This window comes from Schistocerca americana, chromosome 3 (assembly GCF_021461395.2).
Source record: "Schistocerca americana isolate TAMUIC-IGC-003095 chromosome 3, iqSchAmer2.1, whole genome shotgun sequence".
Taxonomy (NCBI): domain Eukaryota; kingdom Metazoa; phylum Arthropoda; class Insecta; order Orthoptera; family Acrididae; genus Schistocerca; species Schistocerca americana.
In genome coordinates, this window is record NC_060121.1 from 944,647,188 (window position 1) to 944,664,041 (window position 16,854).

Below are 16,854 nucleotides of genomic sequence, written 5' to 3' on the forward strand. Positions count from 1 at the left end.
TGTCATCTGCAAAAAGTACTGTTGTCCCTGTAGTTATTTTTTCTGACAAATCGTTAACATAAATAATGAAAAGAGTTGGCCCAAGGACTGACCCTTTAGGAACTCCATATGTAATGTTTTGTGCATTAGTGTAAAAATTACAAATTTTTTGTGTTTTTATGTCTTTGTATTTTATTTGAGTGATCTGTTGATGGTCATGAAGGTAGGAATGTATCCACTTGTTAGGCAGGCCTCGTATTCCATAATTACCTAGCTTCTGCAACAGAGTATTATGATCAATTACATTGAAGGCTTTACTAAGGTCAAGAAATATGCCCGACACACGTTGCTTATTATCTACTGCAGTTAGGATTTCATTTAAGAAGGTATAAATAGCTGACTGTGTTGATATGCCAGTACTGAATCCGAGTTGCTCATCACTTATTATGTTTTGTTTATTTAGAAAGGCTGTCAGCCTTATAAGAAATAGTTTTTCAAGAATTTTACCAAAGCCTGACAATACTGAAACAGGTCTATAGTTTGCAGCTTCATCTTTGTCCCCTTTCTTGTACAGTGGTGTCACTTTTGCCATTTTCAGATTTTTTGGGAATATACCACTCATTAATGATGAATTGAAAATATCCGTTAATGGTTCTACGATAGATGTTACACTTGCTTTGATGATAATATCTGATATTTCATCAGTACCTGCTGAATACTTATTGGGTAACATTTTTATAATGACAGATAATTTCTCAGGGGTTGTAGGAGACATAAATAGGGTTCTTGTAAGAATTTTTGTATCTGACTGGAGTGTATTACTGTCTGGTTGTGAGTTGTAATGTTTGGTAATCAGGTGGTGTGCTACATTAGAAAAGTAGTAGTTAATTTTATTAGCCACTACTGTAGAGCTGATTACTGTATTATTCTCAGAATGAGATTTCGCTCTGCAGCGGAGTGTACACTGATATGAAACTTCCTGGCAGATTAAAACTGTGTGCCGGACCGAGACTCGAACTCGGGACCTTTGCCTTTCACGGGCAAGTGCTCTACCAACTGAGCTACCCAAGCACGACTCACGCCCTGTCCTCACAGCTTTACTTCTGCCAGTACCTCGTCTCCTACCTTCCAAACTTTACAGAAGCTCTCCTTTATTGTTGTTTTTATGAAGTTCTATATTTTTGTGGGCTAATGATGTAGTACCTGTTTCTCTTTTTATGATACTCCAGCTTACGTTAGTCTTATTCCTGGAATTTTTTATTTGTTTGTCATTTTCCATTTTCTTTGCTTTTGTTATAACTTGTCTAAGTATTTGTTTATATTGTTTAAAGTAGTTGATAAATACAGGATTTGTGGTTTGCTTTGAGTATTCCTATAAGTTCCTTTTATTTTGGCATGATATTTTTATTCCTGTTGTGATCCATTTATTTGGTTTGTGTACAGAATTTATAAGTGACATTTGTTTAGGAAAGGCTATTTTTTAAAAAAAATTGTATGTGGCCATAAATTTATCAAACTTGTCATCTGTGTTGTTTGAACTGTAAATGTCAATCCAGAATTCTCTTCTCAAGAGAGAACAAAAGTAATCTATGTTCTCATTATTAAACTTCCTGACAATAGCTCTAGTTTTCTGGGCTTTCATGATTCCTGGAATAGCTATTGTTAGTATTTGGGCATTGTGATCACTAAATCCAGTGTTTGTAGTATGTGTGTTGCGGATATATTTATCTGTATTTACAAACACCTTATCTATGGTTGTTGCAGAAGTAGTGGTTATATGAATTTGGTTAGTTGTAGTTGGTTTTAGGTTAAACGACTTCAGTAAGTCTTTGATTTCATCTTTAAATTTACTGGGTTTGGAGAAATCAACATTGAAATCTCCACATATGATAATATTTTTTTTTAGGGTATTGAAATCCTCTTAACAGGTCTTCCACATGATTATAAAAAACTTTTTATCGCCATCTGGTGACCTATATACACAGATGATTACAGAATTTCTAGTTGGCAGTTCTACTATTGAGAGTTCTATGTCTCTTTCTTTAGATAAGCTGTCAAATTTGGTTATGTTAGTGAAGTCTATATCTTCTCGAACATATATGCAGCTACCACCATGCCTGAACACTTCTCTACAAACTGTGCCAGCTAATTTGAACTAAGGTAGGTGTGCTAGTTCTATCATGTCTTTATTTAGCCAGTGCTTAGTAAAGCATAAAACAGAAATATCACTCATATCATTTAACAAGAGTTGTATTTCATTCAGTTTATTGTAAAGAGACTGAACATTCTGATGGAACAATTTAAAGTGTGAAGCAGGGACTATATTGTGTCTTGCTTGACCACTTACCTCTTTTTTACATCTAGTATTGTTAGTTGTAAAAATCCTCCTTGTTTTGAGGTGTGGGTGATATCTTCTTGCTAGTTGGTTCCGTGGATTCTGGACACTGTCTTTCGTGTGCTGTGGTGCTTCTAATGGTAATCCACTTGCCAAGTAGCATTTGTTTCATTTTAGGCACTTGTATTGCACTGGTTTCACATTGTATTTATTTTGGTGAAACACTGATGTCTTCAGCTACACTGGTCGATTCAGAGATAAATGCATCTGGTTTGTACGATTGTTAATTTTAATTAACGAAGACAGTCTATTGCATACTTGCTCCTTCCCCTGTCTGTTCAAGTGGAATCCGTGACGTGTGGATTTATCACGAGACAGTCTTCCCATTTTAAAGTTTATGGATATTCTACTTTTGTTGCAAGATTTTGAACAGTTCACTGTTTGCACTAAATGATGATTAACCATGTCGATTTTTTTTTTGTTGATATATTCTTTGTTGAATCTTTTGGGAATTGGATTACAGAATGATATTTGTCTTGTTACTGAGTTGGAGAACACTTGGTAACACGTTATCAATGCTTTCCACAATGTTGTTGTAGGATTCTTCAGTATCGTTCGTCCCAGCCATTAATGTAAGAGTATCACTCGGATTCAAGTCTTCTGCTAATTTGTCAATTCGATTAAAAACTTCAGGGAGAGGAGCATTTGCTTTAATAAAACTTTGAATGTCATATTTTGTGTCTACTTTTGTCTCCAGAATGTTTCTGCAGTACCTGCCTTGGCTCTCACTCACTATCAAAATTTTCGGATTTCGTACAGCATTCCTTAACTCGTAGCTTTGTTTCGTATGTTCAGGTGCTTTATCTTCTGGAACACTATTGGTATCGTTCATTACAGTTTCGTTTTCGCCGATTGCCGTGTAAACACTGCCTTCAGTTACACTTACACATTGCACTGGCTCTTTACTAGCTGACATCAGAACAGTTTCTTTATCTGAAAGTGCACTTACTTGTTTAGACACACTTTTTCTGGATGCTGTTGGCGTTGCAGATACATTATAACACGAGTGCATCTTTAGTTGCGATTTTAAATTGTGTGTGTTCGACGCACTTTTTACGGTACACCACTTTTCACTGCTTACATATTTGCTTAGTTCTCGTTCTAAGTCGCTGATTCTCGCTAACAGAACATTTCTATCCTCTTGCAACACTTTAATTATTTTGTCTTTCGATGCTGAGTCCGTTACAAGTTTGTGATCGCCATGTGACACCAAAATGCAGTTCTTCGTTTTTCATCATGTAAACTTACCTTTACAGTTATTTACTTTTACAGCGCACCAGTAGCACAGATTGTCCTTATCGTCACCATTTTTTAAACATTTCGCACATAATAGTCTCGTATTTCTATCAGTTTTCGTGGCTTTGAATATGTTACAATTTTACTCTGCGCCATCCTGATCGAGTAACAGCTTCAGTGATGATGATAATACCGTGTTAATACAACTAATTTTGAAAGTAAGTTTTGGGATGTTATAATTAAAAAGATGTATAATGGTAAGAAATGTACTGTTCTCCTTATGAACTTGAAGGAGTTTTAGTAAAATTGTTTAACTCTGAATGTTTTGTGGAAGATGTTGATGTTGGCATTGATTACTTTGGTACTGGTATTTTAAAGTACCCTGAGCAGGAGACTTTTGTAGCTAATTGTGATGGGCAGAGTCAGTAGTGGTGGAAGCGTCTGACACCCGGGCGAGTGGTGTCATCACTAATGAGCTAGTGGTTAATGCTGAAGCTGTTACACCTACTGTGGAAGAGGTGGATGGTATGGCTTATGTTGAAGTAATTGATCATGGCCAGGCCATTGTGAGGCTTAGGATGGTCAACCTGTTCCAGTTGACATTAGTGTTAGTTTGTGTGAATGCCAGGACATCAGAACACAGCATTGTGAGGTAAATTACAGGATTATTGAACATTTTCGAGATGTTGGTAAAGATGAGTCAGATTTCTGTTCAGATAGTTTATTGAACATTCTCAGACATTTTACTTCCAACACTACTGAGCACACCTATTCAGGTCCATCTTGTGAATCCAATCAAGCATTAGAAGTTATTTATGACACAGGCACACTTTGTCCCATACTGCTATCTAGTGACAATGAGAACCACTTGCAGAAGGATTTATATCTTGAAGATGTAGAGGATGATTTGCTTAGAAAAATTGATATTAGTGAACAGCAGGATTTGTGTGGTAGTTCATACATGAAAATCACAGTTGGTGATTGGCATGGTTATTGTTTGATTGACACAGGTAGTGCAATTTTTATTATTTCTGAAAAGTTTAGGGATAGAGTTAAGCGGTGTTCTGAGTAGTCAATTTCGTATAATGGGAGTTAGGATTAAATGCACTACACACAAGTTTAGTAAAGTTATAAACTAAGTTTTAATCACATTTCATGTTGACAGTGCAGTTTTTGAGCAAGGGTGCCTGGTAGACGGTGGTCTGAATGAGGCGATATTGCTTGGCATGGACTGGATACTGAAAAACAATGTAACATTTGATTGGGTAAAGTTGAGGGTAAATTTAACCAGTACAAATACACATGTTTCTGGTTATACTATGTTACACTTAAGAACTGAACAACTGCTAATAGAATATGTGGTTTTGACATTGGGGAAGAAAAAAGTTGTATAGATGATGATGGTTTGTGGAGTAATGATACAACTGATAGAGATTTTGATCAACCACTTACTGACAAAGTAAAAGAAGCAGACAGGCTTACTAGAGGTGAGAAGTGTTGAGATCCTGTGAAGGTATATTTAGTGAGAAACCAAGTGGAGTCAAGAACTATGCGTTCAAGTTAAGGCTTAAAGAGCACCATCCTTTCTTTGTAGTACCATATTCAGTTCCCATTTGTAAAATACAGGTTATGGAGAGAGAGTTGCAGACGATGCAAAATTGGAGGATTATTGAAAGGAGTACTAGCCAACACAACAACCCATTGGTTGTTGGAACTAAAAAGGATGGTGGGATCAGGCTCATGTTTGATTCCCATCATCTAAATAATTTTTTGGAAAGATAAACTGATCACCCTGAATCAGTGGAAGAACTACTCAATAAATTTTCTGATGCCAAGTATTTTTCATGCCTGTATTTGATCTCAGGTTTCCACCAGATAACATTAGAATCAGAATATAGGAAACAAAGTGCTTTCTTATTCTTTGGTAAAAGTGATCAGTACTGGGTAGTACTCTTTGGTCTGAATGTATCTGTAGCACAGTTTATTAACGTGCGTCTCGCGGGCCCCGAGGAATCGTCTCATGACGTCATCAGTAAGGCTGAAAGCGTAACAGCGCTGCCTGGTGACTAGACCTGTAAACAACTCTGTTGACGTAAGTGACGTCACACGTTGGCCACAGCGTTTATACAGACTTGCCATCAGCTGTCGTTTTGGAACGTCAAATCAATCCAGATTGTTTGAATGAAGCTTCCATTAACATAATTAAATGTAGAAAGAGGGTTTGAATGCGAATAATCTGGATTATAGTGACATGATAAATCCGCAGCATAGTCAAAGTTACATATTAGAGTCGTACGTGATAACAACTGATAACAAATTATTGGTCGAAAGGCAAAACACATATTACGCATTGAGGACAATGTGTATAAATGTTTTTAACGCATTAACTGCAGCTTTCCAATGTAGGCTAACTACCACTGAGACGTTTGCAGCACGAATTTGTCTTTGAACCCATACCAGCAGTAGCAAATGCGGAAAAACAAATCAAATATGGTAAAGAATATGTAGTGGAACGCCCATTCCATTTTTCCAGTTTGTGTACGATATCTGTAAGTAATATGCATCAAAACACGTCGGATGATTGTTCATTTTCTAATATATGTTTTTTGGGGATGACCCAGTAGTTTTATTTTTTTATTATGAGAAATGCATTAAATGTGGGAAAGTGCATTTAAATACGCCGCAAACAAATATTAGGCAAAGCCACACGTCTGTCTGTTATCGCAACCGTTATTTCTCATTCGCTGTGTTCCACAACTGTCGACGAAATTATCGCTTTTCAACCTAATGTAGACCTCAGACTATGCTACAAATAGTTATTACTCCAGCCAAGGTTTCTAGGGAAAGGGGGGGAAGGGGGCGAAATCCAGTATACTGCTCTAGCCCAGATATGTGCTCTTGCCCAGTGTGTGTTACCGATATGCTTAAATTTTGATCGCTGTTTTTCTGTAAACAAACAGCTATATGCCAATCACATCTCCCTGTATGTAGTTTCTCAAAAATCCAGTTTATGTGATCTTAAGATAAAAAGAGCTCAATGAGGAAATATTAATAGATCCAAGCAGTAAGCCTACTGACATCTCCAAATTGTAAGACTGCTATAAATGCAAGTCACTGATTGTCAGAGTGTATCAGTGGGACAAAACATTTGAAGTAAATCACAAAGCTTAGGTTAGTTCAACTATTACTTCTTAATGTAGTAGGCAGTCACAATTTTCTTCCGTATTTTGATGTACATACATACTACACAAGCAACCAAATGGTACCTGGTGGAGGGTACCTTGTACCACTACAAATCATTTTCTTTCCTGTTCCACTCGCAAACAGAGAGAGGGAAGAAAGGCTATCTACCATCCGAACCCAGATTTCTCATGTCTTCTAAATTTTCTCAACAGTGTTGTACAAAAAGAACATTATTTTCCCTCCAGGGATTCTCATTATACTCACACATAGTTTGAAACTACTGGTAACTTATATAGCATCCAGACTCTGAGTTGCTTCAATGTGTTGCTTAAATCTGACCTGGATCTCAAACATTGGAGCAGTACTCATGAATGTGTCACATAATTGTTCTATACGGGTGGTGTAAGTGATCTTCCCCTCATTTCCAGTAACAAACTATATTCATCTTCCCAGAGGAAAGAAGTAACAACCCTGAAAGCTAGAAAGGTTTTTTTTTTTTAAGTGCTGTTTTTCTCTCATACTTTATACAAGTCATTTCATAATTTTACAATGAGTACTGTCAGCTGTTCATATAATGGTAACATTAAAATCCTGTTAATTTGAACCTTAGTGTTAACATTAACTAGCAATTGCATTCGTGAGTCGAAACATTATGTTTAATTATATTTATAGAAGGAGAAGCTAATAAAATATTTTTTTTACTTTGTATTTTTTTATTACCTTAGGATTTTCAGTTTTCTGCCTGATATCTAGCAGCAACCTGTTAAAGACTTTCAATCAGAATGTGATATTCCATTTTGAATCGTAGGCAGGGATGTATAGCCTACATGGACATTGTTTTTACTTCCAGTATTTTGCAAGTTCATTTCACTGAACAGAGTAAAATTACCCCTATTATGAACAACAAATACTTTTAGGGAGTAAATATGTTACATGTAAGTGAAAGACTCCGAAGGGCTCTGAAAAGACTTTTGTAAGAAGCTGCGCTATCAATTTTACACAATAATTTTACTCACATGGATAAAAAGTTTTGTTAACTTGCCACATCAGATTTGAATAAAATCGCAAGCTTTTCATAGCAGCCACCATCACCGTCACCAGTAATGGTACTGGTGTGGTGTACTGTAGCAGCACATTAAAAGTGAAACTTCCTGGCAGATTAAAACTGTGTGCCCGACCGAGACTCGAACTCGGGGCCTTTGCCTTTCGCGGGCAAGTGCTCTACCATCTGAGCTACCGAAGAACGACTCACGCTCGGTACTCACAGCTTTACTTCTGCCAGTATCTCGTCTCCTACCTTCCAAACTTTACAGAAGCTCTCCTGCGAACCTTGCAGAACTAGCACTACTGAAAGAAAGGATATAGCGGAGACATGGCTTAGCCACAGCCTGGGGGATGTTTCTCATTCTGGAAACATTAAAAGTGTTTCAATTGAATTGATTCTGCATTATTTCTCTTGCTCATGTCCTTGACATTAATGCTACCAAGTTGTGTTCTTGTACAGTAATTAGTTTCCATGTAATAACATGTTAAATATAGGAAGTTTAACTGTAACCAATCAGTAGTTTTCTTTGATGACAATATCAGTTCCAGTGCACAACTGAATTTCAAAATCTGTCTTGTGGGGTGAAAATCCATTACTGCTGCTATCTTGTGCTGACAATGAGATGACTTTCATAGAAATACTGAATTATTTCATTTGTAATACAGTTTCATAGTTTTTGTAGTTGCTCATGACTTTTACACTTGCATGCAATATATGTAGCATCTGCTGGGGACCAGTATTTTGTCATTTACATAAATCGCCAAAAGAAAGTATCCCAGTACAAAGTCCTGGGTACCCTGTATTACATGTCAGTAATTTTAGATCAGTGTATGCCACTCGCCATTCTTAAGAGTGAAAACTGATTTGTGTTAGATAAGGTTTTATTAAACTGTGAACAATTATCAGCATTATTACCCAGCCGTTTTCCCAGAGTATTTACTATCTCTCTCTACAAGCAATTGATAGAGATTAGCTTTCCCATCTATAGCTTATCGCAGAAAGTTCAGTAACACTTTCAACATGTAAGGAATTGAGCACCAACTATTGGCACTTTTGCAACAACACCATAAGGTTTGATATCCCTACTGAAAGACGAGCAGAAATTTTTTGTTAATTGGTGCATAATAAGGTTCTTTTTTGGTATACCAGTGCTCAGTAATAACTGAAACATCTGGTTTATTAAAACATGCTGTTATGTCCAAATCATTGTGCTTACTTCCTAGGCTCGTAAAGTTTTGGAAGATGATCTTTGTTCGCAGGAGGCTCGTAAAGTTTTGGAAGATGATCTTTGGTCACAGGTTGCATTGTCACCACATCTTTTTTCTTTTTTTTTTGTTTGTAACCATAAATATCCACATTAAGTAAATCAGATGTACTTGTCAAACTGGGAAGAGGACACAAAAAGGTCACACATGTACAAAATAATAAAAGGAAAGATTCAAAACGAGTTTCTTACAGCAAAATGTAAAACTTAATTGTTTTTGGATATATTACTTACATATATCCTTCATTCAAAAACTTAAGAAGGCTGTTAGTTTAGTGTCTTCAAGGCATAATGCTGTTTCACTGAGCATCGCAACAATCAAGCCTGAGATAGTAGTGTACTATGATACTACCTATGAAGAAATTGATGCACTGGATGCGAAGTGCACTGTTTAGTCTACCCAGCAGGTGTTCCAGAAGATGGCCCTGCACTATTCTATAGCATCATGAATATTTGTGTGGTATATACATTAGTGATATATTCATCACTGACAGAAAATTTAATAATCACATTTTTCCTTCAAGTTTCTGAAATGGCAGTTGATGAGATCATATCTGAAGAGACAGCTATCAACCCACACTTTCAGCATGAAGTAGGACTAGCAATTACCAGAATTCTGAAATGTGGATCTTGTAAACCTAGAGTTGCTCTAGGAAAATAAGTAAGATGTGACATGTGTCCCAGATCAAAGATGAGAAAATGAAAGGTTGCTGTATTAGTTATAGCACACAAATATGCAGTGACTAAGAAGTGTGAAATGACTGTGTTCAAAGCTATGTAGACTTGTTTAATTCCTGGTTTAAGTCATTCACATTATTTCATTGCTGTGATTGCTGCTGCCATCCATTAATACCAGAATGTCAACAACTACTTTGTTACTTCAAAATCTTCAACATGTTCACTGTGGCTGACACAAAGGTCAATAAGAGCTTTTAAGTGTCAGCTGCAGTGAATGTGCAAAACAAGAAAATTTTTACTATTTAATTTAAAGTCCTATTCAGCTTCCTTTTTCAGGCGTGTTTATTTTTAAATATTAAAACTGATGAGAGTTTCATTACAAGACCCCTAATTTAGAAATCTGGATGACATCATCCCAGCACTGCAACGAAATATGCACCATACACAACAGGTTCAATGTAATCTCTCCTCTCCACAAATTTGCACCTCAGATGTGTTATATGTCATATATATGTTATACATCATATAATACTACAGTTAATTTTCCATATATCTGAGCAAAACGAGTTATTGTGTGTCCATATTTATCTCATCTAGGCATTGCATCTTTCCCTTAACTTCAGTGTGCTTTACAATAAAATTTGTATGAAAAGTTTTCTGTGTAAATTACCTATTCTACAGCTAATGCTTGTGTAACCCAATGTGCCATTCAGGTGGGTTTACTGGTGTGTCAATATAATTGTCAGGTTTGGTTTGAAAGGGGTTCTTGAAATATATTCCCACATAAATTTTTATCTATTCTCGGTTGCAAAATATATTACACACTGTCAGTGCCATTTCAATGCAAAGATTTTAAATCATGCTGGGGAATATACCAATAACACAGTTGCAGCATACCTCAGAAATTTAATTTTAGTTGCTTCAACCAATGACAATTACGGACCAAGTCTTGCACTGCCCTGTTTTGTGTATTAACCCGTTGGCTGGCATGAAGGTGCCGGTGGTCACAGCAGATTGCTCTGCCGGGGCCAGCACTGATCTCATGGTAACAACCAGGTATCAGCAATTTTACACTTTAATCTTACCGAGGAAAAATATTTACTTATATTTGATATCCCTTACCATTTCAAGACAATTTTTCGGTTTGCAGTATTTTTATTTAAATGACTACAAAGTTATCCATGAATTCAGTTTTAGATACATATTTAACATAATATATTTAACTGTGTAAAGGATAATTTCTGAAACAGTAATTAGCATTCTAGCTGTATCTTTTTAGCCAAGGCTGTACAGATGCATATACTTCACACTAGTTCCTAAACGACTGCTTAACACATTGACTACCATGCTGCTGACAGCAGAGCAGCACACTTAATGCTGTATTCCAGACCCAATCATGTCAGGGCCAAGAAATGCAGAAGATAATCTCTCAGGGAGTACTATAATCTAATAATGTAAACTTATAACTAAAAAGGCCATGTCCAATTATGTCTACCAAGCAAATTATGCTTTGAGTCAGTGATTTCTTTTGCCATAACTGACTAGTGAACACGCATGCCATAGGATGGTGAATATTTATACTTTGCCTGTGAGAAGCAGCTACGCACATAGTCCTATTTATGTTGAAATTATCACCTGGGTATTTTAATTAAATTTGGTCTACTATAAGCAACATGATAAAGGAATCAAAAGAAAGACACACACAGATTTAATTTCTTTATTAACAATGCTCGGATTTCCACATCACCATGGAGGTACCAAGCTGGATGCGTTACTCGTTTTTTTACATGGCGAGTTTCCCCAGTAGGCCTATAAACCATGAAACAGACAAAAAAGCTACTTCTCGTTGTCTTCTCTTCCTTGGACTTTCACTTCAGAAACTCTGAAACATCCATTACAAAAACACATTACACCACGCACAAACCTGGATTCAGTCACTGCAATTCATATCTATTTTACTGTCAAAAATACTGACTATGAACAATGATTGTGAACATTCAAAAGTTTTCAAATGTGCAGGTTACTGTTAGAATACAGTTACTACACAATTTTTGATCAGGAAAAAGTTACGATGATTGCAACTTAAATACCGAAGCCATTTGCTATGAGAATACGCCGTTACCACAAATAATCCACATAGATGCATTGAAAGAAACTTTACTGAGTAACATAATGCATCAGAATACTATAGGCACAAAGAATGAAATTTCTGTAGATTTACCATACATTTTACTTTTCTTGCGCATGATAAGATTACTAACGGAAGTTACTTACCGTCCATTGTCTGGAATACAAACTATCCTTTCTCGTCTGCAAACACGTCCTTTTGCAGCAAGTATTATCAATTTTTTTCCGTGATTGAAAAGCTTTAACGCACACAAATCCCGCCATCATACACAAATCCACAAGGCATCAGCATGCCATGTTCAAAGAATATCCGCGTTTCGAAAACTACCAGCGATATTGGCTTGCATGAGAGACGACGTCATGCCATGATATGACGTCATGATTCCTCAGGGCCCGCGAGACGCTTCTCAGTTTATTAGAGCCTTAGAAGTTGGGTTGCGGCTCGCGGGCCCCGAGGAATCATGACGTCATATCTTGACATGACGTCGTCTCTCATGCTAGCCAATATCGCTGGTAGTTTTCGAAACGCGGATATTCTTTGAACATGACATGCTGATGCCTTCTGGGCTTGTGTATGATTGCGGGTTTTGTGTGCGATAAAGCTTATCAATCACGGAAAAAAATTGATAATACTTGCTGCAAAAGCACGTGTTTGCAGAGGAGAAAGGATAGTTTATATTCCAGACAATGGACGGTAAGTAACTTCCGTTAGTAATCTTATCATGCGCAAGAAAAGTAAAGTGTATGGTAAATATACAGAAATTTCATTCTTTGTGCCTATAGTATTCTAATGCATTATGTTACGCAGTAAAGCTTCTTTCAATTCATCTATGTGGATTATTTGTGCTAATGGCGTATTCTCATAACAAATGGCTTTGGTATTTGAGTTGCAGTCATCGTAACTTTTTCCTGATCAAAATTTGTGTAGCAAATGTATTCTAACTTCAGTAACCTGCATATTTGAAAACTTTTGAACGTTCAAAATTACATCATTGATCATAGTCGGTATTTTTGACAGTAAAATAGATATGAATTGCAGTGACTTAATTCAGATTTGTGAGTGGTGTAATGTGTTTTTGTAATGGATGTTTCAGAGTTTCTGAAGTGAAAGTCCAAAGAAGAGAAGACAACGAGAAGTAGCTTTTTTGTCTGTTTCATGGTTTATAGGCCTACTGGGGAAACTCGCCATGTAAAAAAACGAGTAACGCTTCAAGTTTGGTACTGTTATCCCAGCTGATGTCAAGTTTGACTGTCATAACACAAGGGACTAAAGCATTGGAAACCACGCAATCTAATCTTGCAACGGCACAATCCACGTTTGCAAACGACATGAATCGTAGATTCCAGGCATTGGAGAGTGCGCAATTTAATTTGGCTCAGGAGCAATCTAATAAACTAAAAGAAATAAATGATAAGATTACTGAAAAATTCCAGAGTTTGGAAAAAAAGCAGAGTCACTTGATTACTAGTCAGGCACAACTCATAGTTACACAAGAACAACAGTATCAGGAATTAACAAACAAATACAAAGACATCTTATGTCGTCAAGATACACTAAATCATAAAGTGCAAGAAGTTATTCATGTACAGAACACTATTGCGCAAGACGTGAATACAATTAAGCATGATAACGAGCAAGCTGTCATTGAGCTTACTCGGAGGATAGACACTCTCAGTCTCGAAGGCGAGAAACACATAGAGAAACTTTTCAATGAATATAAGATCGCATTTTCTAAGGACATTGAAGATTGGGCGAAAGAGCAAACCGAGACAGTGCGAAATTATGTTGACAAAACCTTGAAAGAAACGGTTTCTCACGTGCAAGTTAACAACGAAGCTGCACAAGAACAACTTAAAGCAGAAGTTAAAGAGATTAAGCAGAATATAGGAGATGAATTTCCTGCTTGGAAAGCAAAGATAGAAAATACATTAAAAGCATGCCAGCAGGGTCTAGTTAATACTAGAGGGGCACATACTACTTGCAGTTTATCAAAAGCAGACATTATTCCTGATGAAACCAGTGAAACCGAATCCATGCAACAATATCCATGTATTGGTGCGTATTTACGTAATCAACCAGAAACAAATTATCGAGATTATCATTCACCGTGTAGTAGTCACCAGAATACACCTGTGACTATGAATGAAGAAAAAATGCTTAAATATCGTCAATTCCAGATATTTATTCCCGAAAGGAAGTCGATCAATCCCGTGGTATTTATCAAGCAATTTAAAGGGATATTGCCGCGAATGTGGACTGAGCAACAAAAAATTATGTACGTTGCTGGATTCATACATGGAGATGGATCGATGTTGGCGTCAGAAGCATCCGATTGGTGTCAAGATTATGACCAATTTGAACGCTCTTTCTTGCACAAATACTGGAATAAAGGTGAAAGACTACGTAAGGAAGTTTTTGACCCACAACCTTTTTCTTTCAAAAATGGATCTTTAAGAAAGTATTTCGAGAAGTATATAAATAAAAGTAAATACTGGAATGAACCAATCCCGACGCAGGATATCATTCGAATATTAAAGGGCAAACTTCCACTTGAAGTTAAGGAAAAACTTCTACATGTGCCTGAACAACATGTGGAAGATTTTCTAGCCACATTGGATTCAATAGACATTCTGTTCGAAGAATCTCGTATGCGCTATAACCAACCAAGTTACCAACCTAACAAATACAATAGTAACAACAAACAGTATGGAAACAAACCTTTTGCACACAATTCACCAAACCCACAGGTGAATTATTTCCAGAAAAACGTGAAATTTGGTAACGAAAATCCCGACAAGTGTAATCGTGACCAACAAAGTGAACAAACATATAAACGGAAATGGAGGAAGAATAATAAGAAGAGGAAAGGATACTATCAAGAAGGGAATTATCAGCAAAAACGCCGATATCAGCAACCAACCCATGAATATCACAACCAACCACAAACTTCAGGTTGGGTACCAAATGAAAATGCAAATGAATGGAGAAATCAACCACCAATAATAACCGACGTAATGGAGCAGACATCTACTAATAATGGACAATCGTCAAACTAATCTCGACTGTCAGAAGCCCCGACGGTGCAGTCGAGGAAGTTTTCAGGGGCGAAAATTCGAGCGTCAAATTTTTCTGGTACAATGAAGGCAGATTATTAATAGAAGAACTTCAGCAGGATATGATGCCTTGTCAAGAGGAACATATCACTGTACCTGTTGCGAAAATTCAGGCGGCGATTGAAGGCATTACTGTGCAAGTTACTTTAGATACAGGAGCAGCAGTAAATGTCATCTCTGAGAAGTTATTTCAAAGAATACTTCAGAAAGCAAATCCACCGATTTTTCCTGTTCAATGTTGTAGAATTGTAGGCCCTACTGGTCATAAGTCTTCTCAGGTTAAAGTGCAGACTCAACTCCAGTTAGATATAGGAAATGTAGCTATAAATTGCACGTTCCTTGTAATAAAAAAATTGGTTGAGGACTGTATCCTGGGTATAGATGAATTTAGAGAGAGAAATTGGCACATCGATTTTTCTCTAGGCCGTGCCAGTTTTACAATAATGGATCAGAAACATCAACTGAATCTTCTCAGGGAATATAGTACCCATGGAAAGTATTGTCAGGGACGAAAGCTGCAAATAAAGTGGATACATAGCAAACCTGTACGGTATTACCAAATTAATTACTTGCAACCAGTTTTAAACCCTGAAGTTATGGTATATGAAAAGGTGCAAGAACCTGAATATTTGCAACAACACCAAAGAAAGCAATTATATGATCTTCTACAGGAATATCATGAAGTCTTTCAAGAAAGACCTGGTGTAATCAAGGGATACACATGCCATTTAGATGTGATACCACACCAAGTTTTCTGCCGTATTTTTTATCCAGTACCGTGGCACCAACGAAAGGCAGTTGATGCGGAAATCCACCAGATGCTTGAATGGGATCTGATCGAACCTTCGACGAGTCCATACTGTAGTCCGCTTCATGTTGTCTCGAAAAAGGGAGGAAAAGTTCGTCTCGTGCTAGACGCACGGCAGATAAATAAGATTATCATGCCCGTGCGAACTCACCCGGAAAACATCGATGAGCTAATTCAAAAGTTCGAGGGGATGAAATACTTAACAAATATTGATTTGAGAAGTTCATTTTGGCAGGTGGCTCTAGACGAACCATCAAAAAAGTACACCGCATTTGTACATGCAGGTAGAAGCTATCAATTTAAGGTTTTACCTTTTGGGCTAAACGTGAGCTCAGGAGTTTTTATAAATGCTCTAGATCATGCATTGGGACCTGCACTTCGAAGCAATTTAACTTTATTTGTGGACGACATGCTCATAGCTACGAGCACATGGGAGGAGCACGTTGATTTATTGAGAAGAGTGTTAGAACGTTTCAAGGAAGCAGGCATAACCGCAAATCTGCAAAAGTCCCATTTTGCTCCAGATAAAATCAAATTTTTGGGTCATCTTATAAATGAAAAAGGCATCTTACCGGACTCCGAGAAACTAAAGGCAATCAAAAACTTTGCAGTTCCAACAACAAAAAGACAGTTAAAGGGCTTCCTCGGAGTTGTCTCTTTTTTCAGGCGTTTCATTCACGACCACTCTATTAATGCAGAACCGTTGTACAGCTTGTTGCGCAAAAATACTCCGTGGGTGTGGACGCAACAATGTCAGAATGCATTTGAAGCAATAAAACATGCCTTAGTCAATTCACAAATATTATATCATCCAGATATGAGCCAAGAATTCGGTTTAATGGCAGATGCTTCGGAAATTGGAATAGGTTCATGCCTCTTCCAAGTAAAGATGATAGATACGATATCAACTTTCTGTCCAATAGCTTTTGCTAGCCGACTCTTAACTGCTTGTGAAAGAACATATACGACTACCGAAAGGGAAGCATTGGCCGTAGTCTGGTCATTTAAGAAATGTTACTATTACG

The 16,854-nt window shown here is 37.0% G+C and overlaps 1 non-coding gene across 1 annotated transcript; it reads right to left on the bottom strand.

Moving 5' to 3' along the window:
* Nucleotides 1-976: 976 nt before the first annotated feature.
* Nucleotides 977-1,051, bottom strand: Trnas-uga. The gene has a single exon. It is a non-coding gene; the product is annotated as a tRNA-Ser (tRNA).
* Between the last annotated feature and the right edge of the window lie 15,803 nt (nucleotides 1,052-16,854).